The 17,856-nt window shown below is 44.8% G+C and overlaps 1 long non-coding RNA gene across 1 annotated transcript in view; it reads right to left on the bottom strand.

The window, feature by feature from the left end:
• Window positions 1-5,534: 5,534 nt before the first annotated feature.
• The window catches only part of LOC142830483 (uncharacterized), a 93,103-nt gene continuing 80,781 nt past the window's right edge, over window positions 5,535-17,856 (bottom strand). Inside the window, exon 3 of the long non-coding RNA XR_012905769.1 lies at window positions 5,535-5,628. This is a non-coding gene — a long non-coding RNA (uncharacterized LOC142830483). The remainder of the gene's footprint in view (window positions 5,629-17,856) is intronic.

Raw genomic sequence — 17,856 nt, 5'->3', positions numbered from 1 at the left:
AAAAAAAAAAAAAGCATATTTATACTCAGGGGGAAAGCCTACATGGCTTTTACAGGAGAGATTAAGTACATTTTTCAACTATTTTCTTATAGGAGTTGCCATTCTTGAGTAAAACAACCCCTTAAACAAGAGAGACTTCTTGTTCATCCTAGGCTTCATACCAAATGTGCAACCTAGGCAAATCATATTCCCAAAGTTTGTGTGTCTATTAGCAGTAACCAGAAAACATCAAAATTTCCCAAACCCACTTCCCCAGTGTAGGCATCGGACATGGAATTCCAAGTGCTCAAATGTGGTATTTGACAACTTGGCTGTTTCATCTTACAGCATTCTGTCAACAAGCTCTGAGTAAATTGGAACACCAGGCCAGATCCCCAACAGATATTAGCTATCACAGCTCTTTAAAAGCCTATGCTGCCTTGCCATTTGTTTTACATCTGCTGAAGATATGGCCTGGGCCCTCTAGGTCTCTCTCTCTCCATTATTCCTTGTCATCCGCCTTCCACTTTTCTTTACATCCACCTTTTCCCTTTCTTCCCTCTCTGAATTTTATTTCCTTGTTTTTCCTCCCCCCTTTATAGTCTGTATTTAGCTTATTCTTCTGCTTTAAGTTCCTTTTTCTCCTGATACCTGGATTAATTTACTTCAATTCCTCTGTGTCTTGATACTTTTGTCTGTTTTTCCTCGCCATTTGCTTTTCTCTTTTTTGCCATTCCATTTCCCCCTAGTTTCCTGCTCTTCTCCCTCGATGAATGATTCCCCTTAAAAATCTTTCCCCCCCCCCTTCCCTCCTATTTTTTTGATGGTTTTCCTCAGCAGGAAATCAATGACAGGACTGTTCCATGGTATTTCACTGGGAATATTTTAAGATCTATCATCTAACCTGAGATCTCTTACCCAAAAATGAATTATTACAGCAGTCTGGTCAAAAACCCATTCCCTGGTAAATTCAGGGTTAGACCAAATCCATTACACATGCTGAGTCGGCTAGCTCCCCCCGCTGACACATCCATATTGTATATTATAAGTAGAGTTGGAACACTTGGAAAATTACTCCCTTTATAAAGCAAAGCCGTAAAACTCTTTCAGAGACGCATTGTATCTGATGGACAGGATGTTTTGTTGGTTGGATAATGACATGATGTAAAATAGATCAGTACAAACACAATAGAGTGCAATATTTTAATGTCATGTCAACGACAGGATCGTTCAGTCACAACTATTCAGCTGCGGTACTGAATGGGGTAATTTCGCTTTAATTTTTAATTGACTCCACTAATTGACATTGTGATTAAATGTGTAAAAATACTATTAACTATGTTTTTTTCCCCTGAAAGGCACTTAATGAATATCACCATTTTCTATTGTACTTCAAAGTACAGTTAAGCTAGGCAAAGGCAACTCTACAAGTAACAGATATAGCAAGCACAGTTAACACTGTTAGTAGGAATGTAGGTAAATGTGTAACTGCTGAAAATTGTAGTGGTTACATATTTACACAGCAGGGGAGGTGCACTCTCCCATACTGCTGCCTCTGTATGAGAGGCAGCAGCGCAGGAGTGGGGGCCTGAGCTAGACCATGAAGGTTTACACTTTCACATCCTTAAGGGCTAGCTTTCTAGTCTCTCGGTCTGTACGCTAAAGCAGTACTCACCAGAGAGAGTCATTTACACATTACAGCCAAAAATAAGCCGAGAAAGACATTTTGACACTGCTATGATGTTTGTCGCATGGTCCTGCAATATGGCCATTCATGTTAATGTAGCCCCATTATGCTTGCATTGTAGCAGTGGAATTATTTTGCGCCATCCCAAGACTATTCAGCACAATGGCATTTACTCTCCTCCTTTCATTCACCACCATCCCATGTCGTCTCAGTATCACCTGTCTCCATGTTTGTGGGAGATTAACAGCAATCACGTATTTGGACTCTACAAAACACCGAAGCAGAGACCCCCAAAGAGTTAGGTGCAGGTTTTGGTGTTGTGGATTTAATAGTATTGCCATTCAAGTCATTTTCAGCATTTTCATCCCCATTCAACAGCCCCTTATACCGTGTCAGGTTGATAAACATACCTTGGACAGCACTGTGTGAAGATGTATGAAAGTCAAGACATAATGCCATTTTCTTAATTTTCTGTGATAAAGAAAGATTTGCTTCCAGTGATTTAAAAAGCCCCTCTATAGAAGTCCCCTGCCTCTAAATGAGCAAAGGTCAGTTTGTAGCAGCTGCCTGTTTCTTCCCAATGGATTTCACACGAGCTGTAATACCATTCTGGGACACTGGAGAAGACCTGCTGCTTCCATCTCGTGTGATTCCAAAGACGGACAATCCAGCAACATGAGGAGATGGATATGGACTTTTATTCAACACAATGGTGCAAGGTGGGACTGGCGGTGTGGCCCCTCAGCCTTGTAACAGGCTTCCTTCTGCACTCTTTGGACCACCTCCATGCTGGACACACCTTTATCAACACTCACGGATTGTTTATTGTTCACCGGTACTGCCTTGTGCAGCAACATACAGCTGGAAGTGAATTTCTCCCTTAGCCTGGGGAGGGGGTGACAGCCTCTGTGGGTCCCTGGGAAAGGGGGGGCAGCTTTGCACTCCCAGAAGGGGTGGGGCCTTGGGCGGAAGGAGCAGCTGGAACACACCTCACTGTGCCACCTCCCATCCAGCCCTTAGAGTTGCTGGGAGTGCAGTAGCCCTGGATCCCTTTGAATTGCTGGGCCTGGGGCCAACTGGCCCCTTTGCCTCCCTCTATCAGCAGGCCAGCTCTTTGCCCATTTTCTGGAGAAGGAAAGGGCAAAATCCCACCACCCTGAGATGTGTTCCAGGCCTATCCTGCAGGCTGTACATGTGAGGAACAGCTTGGATTCTCCAAACTGGTCCTTCACGTGCTGTGTGGTAAGAGCCGAGAGCAGGCTCGTGCAGGTGGCTTGTGTGCAAGAGGGATGGAAGACCTGGCATTGCCCTTCCACATGCTTTAAAAAACTGAGCAGAGACAAATCTTGGCTTTGTCTTGCCATCAAATTCAACATTGACAGTCTCGGCTGTTGCAGCAAAACTCACCAATAGCAGCCTTACTAGCAAGCACCATACAACTTGGCTGTGTCTTTCCCTAGCTCCTTGCCAGGTTGCTGGAATACCCCTGCGTCTGCAAGACATTTCTGAACATGCTTCTAGAGCAGGGGCGGGGAACCTAAGTCCCAGAGTCCGGATGCAGCCCCTGGATTGCCTAGATCCAGCCCCCAAGGCTCAGCCCCTCCCCACCACCAGCACTGGGAAGTTGGCAGTGGTACTCCAGCTCCTTTGCCCTTCCTCTGCCCCACCATGGGGCCAGAGCCCAGAAAATCTACTAGGCTGCATCCCTTTAGGCTCTGGTGCACATGAGGAATGTGAAAAGTGTCTTTCTCCTTCTCCATCAAGGGCCACATCAGTGAGGGGTTGTTGGCTTTGGTTGTGGGGGTTTTTTTTTTTTGGCTTCTTGCATGTGCCCCTCGACTGATTTTTCTGTGGGTCAGTGGCCCCTGACCTAAAAAAGGTTCCCCACCCCTGCCCTAGAACTGCAATGACACACTGAATCCAGGTATTCCCTTCTCTATCCCGGTATGATCTGCGGGCAGGCAAACTGGCGCACCAATGCAGTCAAAAACATACAGGTCCATTCCCATATGTACTCTTTGCCCTTTGCCTTGTTTATTTTAGTTTTTGTCTTAGATTGTAAAAGCAGAGAATACTGAACATATGACCCAGGATTCCCATGTGATGTAACAAGAAGGTTCTGGATCATTCCCAGCACACAAACTCAGTCATTCATTTCACCATGGTTTCACTAGGATATTAGCACTGAGCTGAATGAGTTAGCACGCCCTAAGAAAGAATCCCCATGCTGCCAAGTCCTTGGGCATTCACATTACTATGCAATGAACTTACGTCATGTTTTTCAACTGGAGAAAATAAATGTAACGTTTGATCAAGCAGGAAAACAAACTACTCAGTAAGTCTTTCTGAGAGGTGCACAGGACCCTCTTTCAGGGAATGCTTTTTACCAGGAAGAATCTGGTGTGCAGCGAGGCAGTCAGAGGTGTGCCGTGGAGAACAGAGTTCAAAATGGCTGCCCTTAAAGGGGCAGGTGACTTTTTTTTCCCCCTCAACAACTCCCCCCCCCCCCCCCCGACTTTTCTTTTTTTTTTTTTTTGCTGCTCTTGCTCAACAAAAAATCCCTGGTGTTCCACATTAAAAAAAAATTATTGTTTGGCATTTCTTGATCTTAAAAAAGTTTAAGAAACACTGGTGTAAGCAATGTAGAGTTTTTACAAGCCAAGAACTGGCTGCCCAGGAAGCCAGCCAGTTACAGCGACTAGTGTAGCTATACTGTGATCTAGATACTAATTGGTTTCCATGATTCTTTGGAAGCGGAACTCCTGACACGCATAAGGGAATTTTTCACCTCTGGCAAAAAAGAAAAGAATGAACCCTTATAGCTGGCTGAGTTCGGAAAGATAACTGGCCTCACTACACTTAAACAAGCCCAGGAGTAAAACAGAGAGGGACACAAGCGGTCTTTCTTGAAAAGCTCCTATGGTCCAGCAGCCAGGACACCGCGCTCTGGGACACAGATTATATTGTTCATTGGCCTCTTGCCCGATTTAGAGACTTCATATATCCCTAATATAGTTCACAATCTTTAGGCAGTGAATCTGAAGGCTGTTACTTTAGATTTGGAAATGCTCCCACCTGCACATAAAACTAGAATGCCAGTGAAATACTTTCAACTTGGACTCCTGGTGAATGTTTCTGTCAAGCCCTGCTGACCCCAGTGACTTCCACAATCCATTTTTCAAGCATGTTCAATTATTCCCCCAGATGGTGAGCCCAGCAACTCAAACCATAATCCCCCAAACTCACATCAGCCTGTTCACAATACATCAAAGCAGAGATCTTTTTCCCCCCTCCCTAAAAGCATTCAAGAAAATGGAAGAGCTAATACACTCTTCTATCCATCAAAATACAAAACATATTAAAGGAGACATTTGAATTGCAGGGGAAAAACTCTGCTTCTTATTATATAGCTAACAACTAGAAGTGAGAAAAACAAATTCTGAAATGACTGCAAATTACTTCTGTTGTTTTTTCCATTCAAAACATATCCATTGAGTGGTAGGAACTCATATGGCATTTTATACGCGCACCACTATGCAGTTCCCAATGATCAACTATTCCGGGAGCTGTTTTTCCAATAACATTCCAGAATTGTCTGGTACTCTGCAAGAAAGGCTAACTAGGCCTGGAAGGAGGCTCTGGACAGGAAGTACATATTGCAATAGACATGTGGACTGGTAATCAGACCATCAGAACCAGGACTGTTACGGGTAAGTGGTTTTCATTTAGAAGTGTGTCTTTTGCTTCCATTCCTCCCCATTGCCCGTAAGCAAGATTGAAGACAGATTGCTCTTTTCATTGCAACGTGTGATCAAGATCACTTAGTTTTTAGTGTTTAACATGACAAAAAAAAATGTGGCTTACCTTACCTGACCTTCTTTTAGATCTTTAAGTAACCATAATGTGGGGAATCTCTCTCTTGCTGTCACTGAGAATGGTGGTTTTGCCCACGCATGACTCTGCTGTGAAAAAGATCAAAGGAAAAGGAATTATATACTCAGGCACATCAACAGAATTCACATGATTGCAAGAGGTAATATACTCAAAGGACTGCTGATTCCAATAACTTCATTCCAAAATCTATGCATCTCACTACTCTGCTACCTGCTTAAGCCAGCCTCGCCTACAGAATATCCTACTCATATCAAGTATGTTGTGTTCATAAGTACATATCCAAGCACTGTAATAATAGACACATTAAAATATATGTCACTTGTATGACGCATGTACATAATTGTCATCAGAAAGCTCTTTTACTCAGTTAATTGTTTGATTACATTGTAGCAGCAACATCTATGGAGTTCTCTCAGTCAGCCGCTTACTGTTACTGAAAATTCCCTCCACCCAGAAATATAATGATCATTTGGACCTTCTGTAGGCAGAAAAGTCTCTCAAAGATACCTATGTCTGATAAGACTGCAATAGCCTCTTGGTGAAGAAACATGCATCTTTTGAAACACTTTACAAAACCACTCTGGCAGTGAGGAAATTGCTGCTCCCAGATAAACACAATGACCAAGGCTAAGTTCATTGGAGGGGTGGGTACATGGCACTGGTAAATCCTCATTTATGAGTTAGGATGTTTTGGCCCCAAATTATAGTAGGAGAGAGAGATCTGATTCCAGTGGTTGAGGCTGTAAGAAAAGCTCTAGATTTGGGATAAAATTGCAAGACTTGGCAGCACAAGTTCCAACATACATACCTTTAATTTAATTTAATATAATCTATATCAGTGTCACTACTCAATTGCCTTGATTTTTTCTTCCAAACCATGGATTCTGCTCATCTCCAAGCTTGCCCCTGATTCCAGATCTTGTCTTGGTACAGTTTAGTTTCCACGTTCTCCCCCACGTTAAGCCTCCTTCAACACAAAAGCATCCAGAGCGAAAGCCCTCAATTACTACCATCTTCCTGTGTGTATGAAACCATATTGGGACAAGTTTTCTGCTGGTGTAATCTAGCTCCGCTCTGCTGTTTCTTTAGTAAAGAAGGCAGGCCACTTGAATTAGCAAGGGCTCTCTCGTGTCTGTTCTCCAAGTCTTACTCTGTATTTATTAGATAAATTGTTCAAATTCATGACTATAGATTTTAAACAACAATCTCTAGTGATAATTACCACACTTCCATAGAGCTAACTGGTACTTCATCAATTCTGAATGTTATTACCACGTATTTTCTATCCAGCACATGCCAGTTTCCCGTATTATAAATACAGGGTAGTTAATGCTTGGATAATTGTATTTATTCATCTCGTGTGCAGGTTTTGAGGATTAGCCACAGTACTTTTGCCTGGCCACAAGGGAAGCGTTTCTCCTAGATATTGCAAGCATCCAGTAACAGTCCTCGTACCTTATATGCCATGTGCCATATTTGTGAGTAGAAACCCCTTCCTTCAGCATAAGCTCTGGAGTTAATAGCATTTGTGACATATTCCAAAGCCTTTGCTAGTAAATAGCACTCATTTTCATGTCATTGTCTCCAGAAGCACCTGACCATGCAGAGTTTTCACATACATGCTTAACTCTAAGGCAGAGATGGGCAAATACTGGCATGCAGGCTAGATCCAGTCCACCAGTGTTAGCTCCTGATGGGCCGCTACCACTGTATTTACCTGCTGGGCCACAGGTACCAGCAATCAGCTTCCGTTGGTTGCAGATCATTGTTCCCAGCCAATGGGAGTTGCAAGAAGTAGTGTCCAGATCCACGCCAACCCCCGCTGCTGCCATTGGCTGAAAAAAAGTGATCCATGGCCAACAGGTGCTGTGTTCATTGGCGCCTGTGGCCATGCGGGTAAATATAGTGGTGTCAGCCCGCCAGGGACTAATCCTGGTGAACCACCACCATGTCATTGCCCATTCCTGTTCCAAGCACAAGTGTAGTCCCCCCCAATTTAAAATTCCCAGTGAAGGCAGTGGAACGGCTCCCGTTAATTTCAACGGGCTTTGGATCAGGCCATAGGAGAGCTGGAAATCAATAAAGCAAAAACAACCCTTTAGCCCAATATATTTTGCTACACCACTCTATAGTGTCAAGCTTCAACAGGCAGATGCTCCCCTCTCCCTGCTGCCCCTTCCAACAACATTAGCATCGCTGTCGCAGTACCTTCACTATTCTGCCCAACCTGTCGAAGGAAGAATGCTTCCAATAAGTGAATGTTTAATTGTCAAGGGGTAGATTTCAATTATCTGCAGAGATCTGAAAGGAAAACCAAGGGCTTAATATGTGGACAAGTATAATTTCAAGGTGCGGGTCGCTTTTCAATCATCCAAGCCTCGACACGTTGACCTAATCAGAAACGCATGGAATGGATAGAGCTGTATCTAAAATGCATCCATCAAGGGACTGAAAAACAATATTCCATTTTCATGAAGGTAATCTCTCTCCCCCCGCCCCCCCCCCCCCCCGACCTCCGTTCTTGTTTTGTGCCTAAAGTATATGGCAGAGACCTGATTTAAATTCAGAATGAAGATCCTGGCTAGCAGAAATCAGAAGGAAGTGCTTTGCCAATGTGTAGGCAGCAGGTCTTCAGGGATTTTTCAAGACTGTGCTGAAGAAAGCAAAACATACACTCATTCGGGACAACATGTACTTCACAAACATTTAGCAGCTAGTACAGAGGAATACAAACAGAGAGAACAGAGTGTGCAGATTAAACCAGAGCTCTGTTTCACTCTAATTAGAGGGTTTGGTCTTAGTCCCCTTTACTCAAAAATATGCACAACCCCAACCGTTCACTACCATTTATTCCATGGTCCAGTTTTGGCTTACTGGTGCATTTTATCAATAGCGGTTTTCTTTTTCAGTTACAGGAAAGACAGCAACGACTGCAAGAGTGGAATAGTGACTTTGGTCAAACTGAATGTGGGTAATAAGGGAATACTAAGATTTATGGATGAAAGCAGCTTGCTGATTGGAGATGGGGCAAGGAGGGGCAGCTGTCCTGGGGCCCAGTGATTCAAAATGGTCTAGGGCGCCTGGCCGCCGCTACTCTGAAGGCTACTTGGAGGAAACAGAGAAGCAAACTGAGGGCTGCCTGCCCCGGCCCAGCCTTGCTGCTTCTGTGTGGGTCCCCGCCCTTCTGGGAATGTGGAGCCGGGGCCTTCCCCACCTTATCCAGGGGCCTGACAAGTCTGTCAGCCCCACTGGATGAAAGGTTTCAGTGAAGGAGAATTTAGAGGAAGAAAAGCAAATAATCCTATGTTGGCTAGTAGCACCCATAGACTATGAAGTCACAGCACACAAACCATTGCGTTTATTGAATGGGAGGAAGAAACAAAAGAACAGAGAAAGAGATGCATGTATTAAATAAGCTGAAACAAAAGCAATGATGTTGCATCTTCTAAGATGGGGCAGAAGACAAACAGCTGTTATCTGGTAATATCTGATGGTTCCTAAGAGACACACACCCCTGCGCACCCTGAAATGGCATGTGGAAAATGTCACTCATGGAGTAGCCTGTGGAGAAAGAGTTACACGTGACACCACTGATGACCCACACTCGGGCACCACTGCTGTTTGGAAGGGACTCACAGATATTCATGTGCATTGTGAACGGAGGTTCCCTCTGAGTCCCATGAAGAAGTAGTAAATGGAGAGTTCCTTTTTTCGAAACTAAGTTTCTAGCATCTCACCTCTCGAAGATAGTCTTGAAAGTGTAAGGGAGTGCTAGGGTAGAAGAGAAGGAACAACTGCCCTCCTACAGCAGGAAGTCTAGAAGGATCTATAGTTCCTTCCCACCCTACCCATTTTATATCAGAGTAATTTTGCTGTATATCCCAAATGATCATCTTGCTAGCCCTACCCTGCCCCCCCCCCCAAACACACACACACACAAAATCATCAGGAAAGACCCCTGCAAACCGGTGTGATGACAGTAGACATGACACAAGTCAACAATATATGCTAAAGTCGGCTTTGCTCATTCAGCTTCCTAGCCTTCTAAGGACAGGACTTGTGCCGGCTGCTGCTCATCTGGCAGCTCCCATGAAAGTGACACTTGCTGCAAAGGAAATGACCCATTACCCAGGTACACTCTGTTGCCTATACCAGTGATGCATCAGGAGAAGAGGGGCCAATCTTGTTGCTGCAACCAAGTGCGAGTCCTGCAACCATGGTAACCTGACTCTGCCCCAATGACCAGGCCTACCCCAGAGACCTACTCCACCAGCCAGCAATCAGAAGAGATCTGCTGTTAGTTCAGCTGTAATAACTCAAGCTGGACAGACCCATTAACTTCAAGAACCAAAGAAGTCCCATTTCCCACCAGACTGCAAAGAGGTCTCTCTGCTATATAACCAGCTACTATAGAGCTGACATCCACCCCATCCCCCACACCCTCACACCCACACAACAGAGGCTCAGATGGGCTGTTCCAGATGGCTAGGAAAGGAAGCCATTTAGAGGATCCTTCAGGGTGTCTTGAGGGAATCATGGAGGATGAAGAGGTACTGCAATGAGGTGGGTAATTTGGGGGAGAAAACAGAAGAGCGATACAGAACTGATGATTATTTAGGATTAATACATTAGTTGTCTGGGAATATGCTACTGACTGGGGCATTGGACAGGGGAATCTATTTTACTCCAAGCATGTCATGTGATTTGCCTACTGATGAACTACTCCCATGTTACAATTTTGGAAGAACATCACTTCTGCCCATTTTTAATGGCTAGTGATTCTTCTTGGAGGCACAATGTGTCTGATCACCTCCCCTGCCTCACAGCTGCAATGCCTTTTTGAGAAGCCCTTCTACTTTCGTTGGCAGTGCATTTCAGGAGAAGCACAATACTAGGAGCCTCCCCTGTTCTGAAAGGCAGGAGTGCAACAAAATAGGAGGTCCACCCAAACAGTTCTGAACCTTTGGTCTCATCAGGACTAGCTGATGTACCTTGAATTCCCTGCTTTGATTCTTTCCAGGCTGGCTAAGAACTTCTAAAGTTACAGCCACTGCAGGAAAAAGAATAGGCAGACAAAAGTGAACACACCTTCTCATTAAACAGCTGCTGGATGCAACAGCATGCGATCAGAGTTTTAGAAACACCAGAACAGACACACATTGTGATATCTTCAGGGACAGTCTTCAAAAGTTCAATGTTACTGATTCCTCGTTTCCCAGAAAAAGTAATTATTCAACTGTTCAAAACACGGAGACCCATGAATAGCTATTAAACAAGGAAGCACAAAGGCTTTACCCGCACACAGGGCTGGATTAAGGCATGGGCTAGTCAGGCAACTGCCTGGGGTGCCAACCTATGGGGGGCGCCTGACGGCAGCTGTAAGGAGCACACAGCTCCCCTTATAGCTGCCATCAGGCGCCGCATGCCTGGCTCCCGGATCGCGGGCTGCAGCAGCTCCCATTGGCCACCCTGCAGCGGCTGCCTAAGGTGGGGGCCACGTTAACCCCAGCAGCGCCCTTCTCCCCACGGCCATGGGGACCTGCACAGCCATGCTCGGCCCACCCTAGGCAGCCCCGGGCTGCGTGCCAGCGGTGGTAGCCGGGCCGGGCCAGGCACGTGTGTCCTGCTGCCGCCAGCTCCGCATGCCCTCCCCCACGCACCGGGTGGGGGCGGGGCTGCACATGCGCCCTTCCCCCACCCGGGGAGCAATTAAACTGTCTGCCCGGGGCGCTGGAATGGCTCGGTCTGGCCCTGCTCACTCCGGTAGCCGTGCACAAAGCATACAGGGTATTGTTCGTTGGATACAGAACCTTTCATTGCGAGGTCACTACTGGGAATCCAGCTCAGGTCAACCATCACCGAAAGCCATTGCCAGTGATGGAGCTATTTGATGGCTGCTTTAGTGGAGTAGATGATCCCACATATAATTCAATAACTGGCACCTGTCAGAAATACATGATGGGATGGACAGAGACTGAATTTTCCTGTGCTCTAAAATTGATCTCTCCAGCTCGGTGGTGCAGAGATCATTGGAGGAGTAGCATTGTGCTGCACGTGATAGCATCCAGCCCCAGGGCTGCCACCCAATTCACTTATCACCAGCTTTACATTCCCTAACAACGAGGAAAAGCAACTAGGAATATCCACAGTCTACAGAGTGAGTAGAGACCAAAGCCAAACTGTTCAGGGAAAAGTTACAAGCCAGGGCTGAAAACTTCCTTCAGACAGTGTGATGCAAGGCAGGGAGTTTGCATAAAGCAGCGTTTCTCAAAGTGGTCTCTGGTTCGTTTACTTACCGGCTCCATAGCCACAGAGCTTCGTGGCTCCCATTGGCTGCAGTTCCCTGTTGGCAGCCAATGCGAGCCATGGGAAGCAGCAGCCCACTCCACCATGCAGCTTCTCGCGGTTCCTATTGGCTGCAAATGGTGAATCACAGCCAATGGGAGCCGCCAGACTATGGTGGTGGAGCCGGTAAGTAAACAAATGAGAGTGACCTAGTAGCAGCTTTTTCGGAGTGGATCATTTTGAGAAACACTGGCATACAGGTAGGAAGAGCAGTGATTTTTACATCTGTCCCTTAGCAAGGGTTTGCAACAGGGAGCTAGCTTTGCAATTATCCCATAGAAGGAAAATATTGCATCTCTCCCTTTGTTTTTCAGTAAATATTGAGAATTTTGGCAACACTAAAGTCAGACAAAACCTAAAATCTGCCTCAGAGGCAAATCCTATCAAATGGAAGTGGTCAGTCACTAAATTGCCCCACTGATTTGTCCTAAATTAGATTATGACTCTGGAAGTGCATGAATTTTGCAAAGCCCTAATGGGGAGTTGGAGCTAGAACTCTCTACATGTTCTATTTACTGCCTTTCAAGCCCTTAAAGAGACCGGGGGAGGGACACAGGGCTCGGGATAGAATCTATTTGTTGCTTGTTCATATAGGAAAAAAGTCAGCCAGATAGCAGAAGTCCAATGTAGAGCCAGTATGGCAGGTTTCCAAGCTTTACAGCATCACTCTAGACAACAGAGGCGGCAGATGGCTTAGAAGCAAGTCAAAATTCATACATTGACTAAGGGAGACGAGCTAAGACAACATAGGCAGCAGTGTTCCCTGTATGCTGTGCACTTGTGCGGCCACTCAGGAGAAATTCAAATGCTACCCAAGTCATCAGCAAAGCATGCAAAGCTAGGTTTCGTTTTACTGGTGCTGCACATTAGAACATGCCTCAGTGCATATAAAAATTTAGATGGAAAAAATCCTCACATGGATGGAAAAGATTAGAGAGTACACTGATAGGCAGGGATGTTTTAAGTTCTCTCATTCTCCTGGCAGACCCAACACTTAGCCCACTAGGCAGTGTTGCTCTTCTGACTGAATGTTGAGCTATTTCTCCTATGAGTTCGAAGATGTCCATGTAATTATGTATTGCCTCTAAAGTCTGTTTAGGGCTTGTAAAAAATACAGGCTACATACACGCTACAGTGGGGATCGGTGCTCTGAGATCAATCCACTGGCAGTCGATTTAGCAGACCTAGCGAGAACCTGCCAAATCAACTCAGATCACTGTCCAGTTAACCCTGTTTCTCTACCACAGATGAGAAGAGTAAGATAAATTGATAGAACTGTTTCTTCCATTAATCTCCCACAGTGGAAACCGTGCGGTAACTCAACTTAAGGTACAGTGACTAGCTATGATACTCATGTAGCTAGAGGTAGGTACCTTAAGTCCATTTTCTGTGGCAGTGTAGATTTAAGCACAGAATAGATTAGTACTGGAAAATACTTCCCATACAGTGATAATGTACCAGGGTATAGGTTGAACCTCTTTAGTCCAGCACTATTTGGTCTGGCAACATCCATGGTCCAGCATGATTTTAGTTTGTCGGATGTCCACTTATCATGGGTCTGGCTAAGCTTCCAGGAGTCCCATAACATTTGTTTACAGCCAGTAGTCCCATCGCTCAGTGTTCTGAGCTGTTATTTAGCTCTAATTTCCCCATAGATGTCTTCTAAGAGCCCAGGAAGCAGTGGAGGTGTTGGTAATGCTGCTTAACACTATTGACCTCCTGTCGTCCGGCAAATTTTCCGATTTGCATTGGTCAAGCCCTGATGGTGCTAGACTAGAGAGGTTCAACCTGTACTGTTGATAGAATTGCAAATGGTATCAGCCAAGCAGATGGCTGAACTAGTGATCAGGAGATGATCGGCTCTGTATTGCACAACCAAGCCCTGAGCCACACAATCCCCCAGATAGGTTTAAATCCATTTGTTTTTTTGGAATTCCACCACTTACTGGAACCAGTCCTGCCTATATAGCATTATAGCATCACGATAGTAGGAGATGATTAGGAAACAGATCATCCTGTAATCTAGAGCACTCCGGGAACCGATGTGAAAGATACATTTCAGAAGTAACCTGGTTAACGTGAGATCATTTGTTTTAACAAGTTCCCCTTGAGATGTGCATAATTTAGTGGATCTTACTATGTGGATTTCATGCATAACAAAATCCTGGTACTCACTCTACGTACTATACTTCAGGCATACCTACATTTATACCAGTTTGGTGCACAAAACTGCCTGTTCTATTTAAACTGTGATTTTACTCCCAAGATTGAGTATGTGCACATGACACCATCCTGCTCAATAGATCTCCTTTTCACGTGGACCCAGAATTGTAAACGCTTACGTTAGGGACAACAAATGTATTTTACTAACTTACACAACTGTGAGCACTGCAGTATCAACACCAAAATGAAAATGACTCAGATTCTATTCTTTGTTACGCGCTAATTGTTTATTACTGTAAGCTCCAGTTGGTTGCATGTGCACCAACTCATTAAGGCAATGGATTCAGCCTGGAGTCACTGGGGGAAGAAGTGGAAAACATTGGGGTTCAGATCTCACAATGTCTAATTTGATGCACTGAGTCTTTATTAGAAGTGCTAAGAAAGGTGATGGATAAATCTTCCATTTTTAGATGATCTCTTTTCACTGGTATGCAGAGACCTTATTAGACCTTCCCTGGGTCCCTCCCTCCTGTTTGTTTCTTATGTAAGAGACAAGATCAGTTTCCTACAAGTGCTTGTTCCTAGCCATATGTCCTGCAAATATAGTTCTTAGTTCTAAAAGGCATGAGGACCCTCCTAGACATACAATATACTCATATGTGTTCCAAGGCTCCATGCCTGGTTACAGCCTTCCTCCAGTTTCAGTAACCTATACGGCCATACTGCATATATATTTCTTAATGGCAATATCCTGCAGTACATAAGAGGAAAGTGGTTCATATAAAATAATTTTCCTGACAGAGGCATTACCTGGTGCTCCCAGATCACATGAAAACTAAAATTTCTCAATGCTTTGTTTATTCTTTTAATATACAAATTGCCAATGGTAAGTCTCCAAAATGATAGAGGTTTAGTTCTGATCATCACACAGAATTATCCAAACATGTGCTGCTTTGGGAACAAGGTCGGGAAACTTCTGGGGAAAAAGCTTTGTGACATGCGGGACATTTCTAATTAGACTCGAAATTTCAGACATCTCCCCTTTGGCTTATAACCAGAAAATGAAAATAGGTAAGAAGAATGACATCAAAAAGTGATTCAACCTTTTGAAACCTCACGTTCATTTTGTGTCTGAGGTAACGGTTCAGGACAGGTCTTACTGATCTGACTTGCTTTCCCCGTCTGCATATAGAATGCAAATTCTTCATGGTACCAGAGAAAATCTTCTCAGGTAGCTAACTGGGGAATACTGCAAAGGCAGAACCATGTAACTTTTACTGTTGAAAAAGATGAGAGTATATCACACTGGTAGTGCAAAACGACTGCTGTGTCATTATTGTAACCTGTCATTTTTAGGACCATTACTGCAAAATACCAATATTAAACCTAAAACCCTAAGTACTCCATTGGGCCCAAACAGACCCAAATGTAGTAGTATCAATTGGGTTGCAACATGCCGTTACCTAGCAGAGCCAAACTGGTGCAAGGAGAATGCTTGTTCCTGCAACATGCTGCAGCTTGCATATCCGCTAAGATTCCTGATGGTATTTTGGCAGGGCCCGTCACAGAGGCCTCCATGGAATTGAAGCACATAATGCTGGCTGTGGCTTTAAGCCACAGCCCAATCCCATGCCTTAGTGTTTATGCAAGTGTACAATTGCAGTTTCTGAACAATCTTCAACCAGACTCAATGCACTGGAAAGGCTGTTGAACAGCCTGTTTTCATTGTGCTGATGGATTTGACATCATTCCATGTGAGGGTTGACTGTCAATTAGTGATGTAGAAAAACTCAATAGCTGTGCCCTTTGGTTTCACAGTCAAAGAGCCATAGCAAGAATTATTTTTTGTGGTAGAGGAGGAGCGGATAGCAACCCAGTGTATAGTGTATCTAGTGCTCATAAGGATTCCTTTTTCCATTTAATATGCAGAAACTACGCTACACAATCTTCAGCAAACCAGGATTTCTTTAATTGGCTGTGCTAATATACTTGGAATGAAGAGACAGACTGGAAATTCCCTTTGGACTTTTAACCTGAAGATCTCAAAAGCCAAAAGGCAGACGTTTGTTCATCAAGCTCACAGCATCCCTATGACGTAGATAAATTCTGCTCTAATGCTTCCCTGGGAACACGACGAGTCACCTTGTTACAGCTGCCTCTAGAGAAAGGGAGTCAGCCAGCAGGCTATTAGTTGACCTAACTTTGTAGTGTAGACATGGCGTGATGGGGCATGCATGACCTGTACTGGTACTGCAGGAGTTAATTCCTTTCTCTGGGCTAAAGAGGCCATGCCCCCTTGACCCTACTGGGCATGCTCTGGCTAGAAGCCAGATATAAAAGGAAGCAGCCTAGTTCATTTGGAGCTGAGGAAGGAAGCGCATGGCATAATCCTGATGAAGAACCACCAGCACGCCACAACATAGGGCCAGCCAACCAGTAGCCACCTGTGACCCCCAGTAGGGATGTTAAATTGCATTTCATCAGTTAATCGAGCAGTCGATGGAATTTCCATCCACTACTTGGTTAGTCGATCAGGGGGGAAACTGCAGAGCTGCACAGAGTTAGCTCCCAGCCCCGGGAGCTAACTCCACTGTGGCTCTGCCTTTTAAATGTATTAAGAACCTGGCAGCTTAATACATTTAAAAGGCAGAGGCCTAGCAGAGGGACCAGCTTGCACCTGGTCCCAGACACTACGCCTTTCCCTCTCCTTCCTTCTGTCCCCTCTCCCCCCCGCTGAGATGGTGCTGGGGGAGTCAGCTTTTAAACCTGCTCCCCGCAGCACCAGCTCCTGCTCCCCCCGCCCCCTTGCTGCCTCTCTCTGATAGCATCAGCAAAGGGAAGGGGGAGAGAATTGAGAAATCCAGTGTTTCTCAACCAATGGTATGAATAACCTCAGGGGTACTCAAGAGAAGTCTGTGGGGTACATCAAAACAACTGACATTTGGAGAAAACAATTTTTGTTAAGTTTTACAGCGCTTTATTATTTTTGTACTTTTTACACCCAAAAATTTCATTCCCCACTCAACTACGATCAAGTTGTTTAAACAAATGTGTTGCAATGATAGAAAATGTTGTGGGTCTGAAAACTGCAGGTACTAGAGTCTGGTGGGGTTTTTTTTTGGGGGGGGGGGTACTTTATAAAAAAATGGTTGAGAAACACTGTACTAATCTATTCACCACTTGACTACCTGATAAGCATATCTAATCCTCAGGCTCCGGACACCACAGAGGGAGGAGAGACTGGAGGAACCAGGAGACCACAAGCTGCAAAGAAGCAGGTTGAAAGTGACCCAGGGAATCACTGCAAGGAGGAGGTTGGACAACTAAGAATATAAAAACATAAGAATGGCCATACTGGGTCAGACCAAAGGTCCATCCAGCCTAGTACCCTGTCTGCCAACAGTGGCCAATGCCAGGTGTCCCAGAGGAAGTGAACTGGACAGGTACTGATCAAGCGATCTCTCTCCTGCCATCCATCTCCACCCTCTGACAAACAGAAGCTAGGGACACCATTCCTTACCCATACTGGCTAATAGCCATTAATGGACTTAACCTCCATGAATTTATCTAGTTCTCTTTTAAACCCTGTTATAGTCCTAGCCTTCACAACCTCTTCAAGCAAGGAGTTCCACAGATTGACTACACACTGTGTGAAGAAGAACGTCCTTTTATTTGTTTTAAACCTGCTGCCCATTAGTTTCATTTGGTGGCCCTTAGTTCTTGTATTATGGGAACAAGTAAATAACTTTTCCTTATTCACTTTCTCCACACCACTCATGATTTTATAG

The sequence above is a fragment of the Pelodiscus sinensis genome, chromosome 8 (genome assembly GCF_049634645.1).
Source record: "Pelodiscus sinensis isolate JC-2024 chromosome 8, ASM4963464v1, whole genome shotgun sequence".
NCBI classification, from domain to species: Eukaryota; Metazoa; Chordata; order Testudines; family Trionychidae; genus Pelodiscus; species Pelodiscus sinensis.
This window is presented reverse-complemented; position numbering and strand designations above follow the sequence as displayed.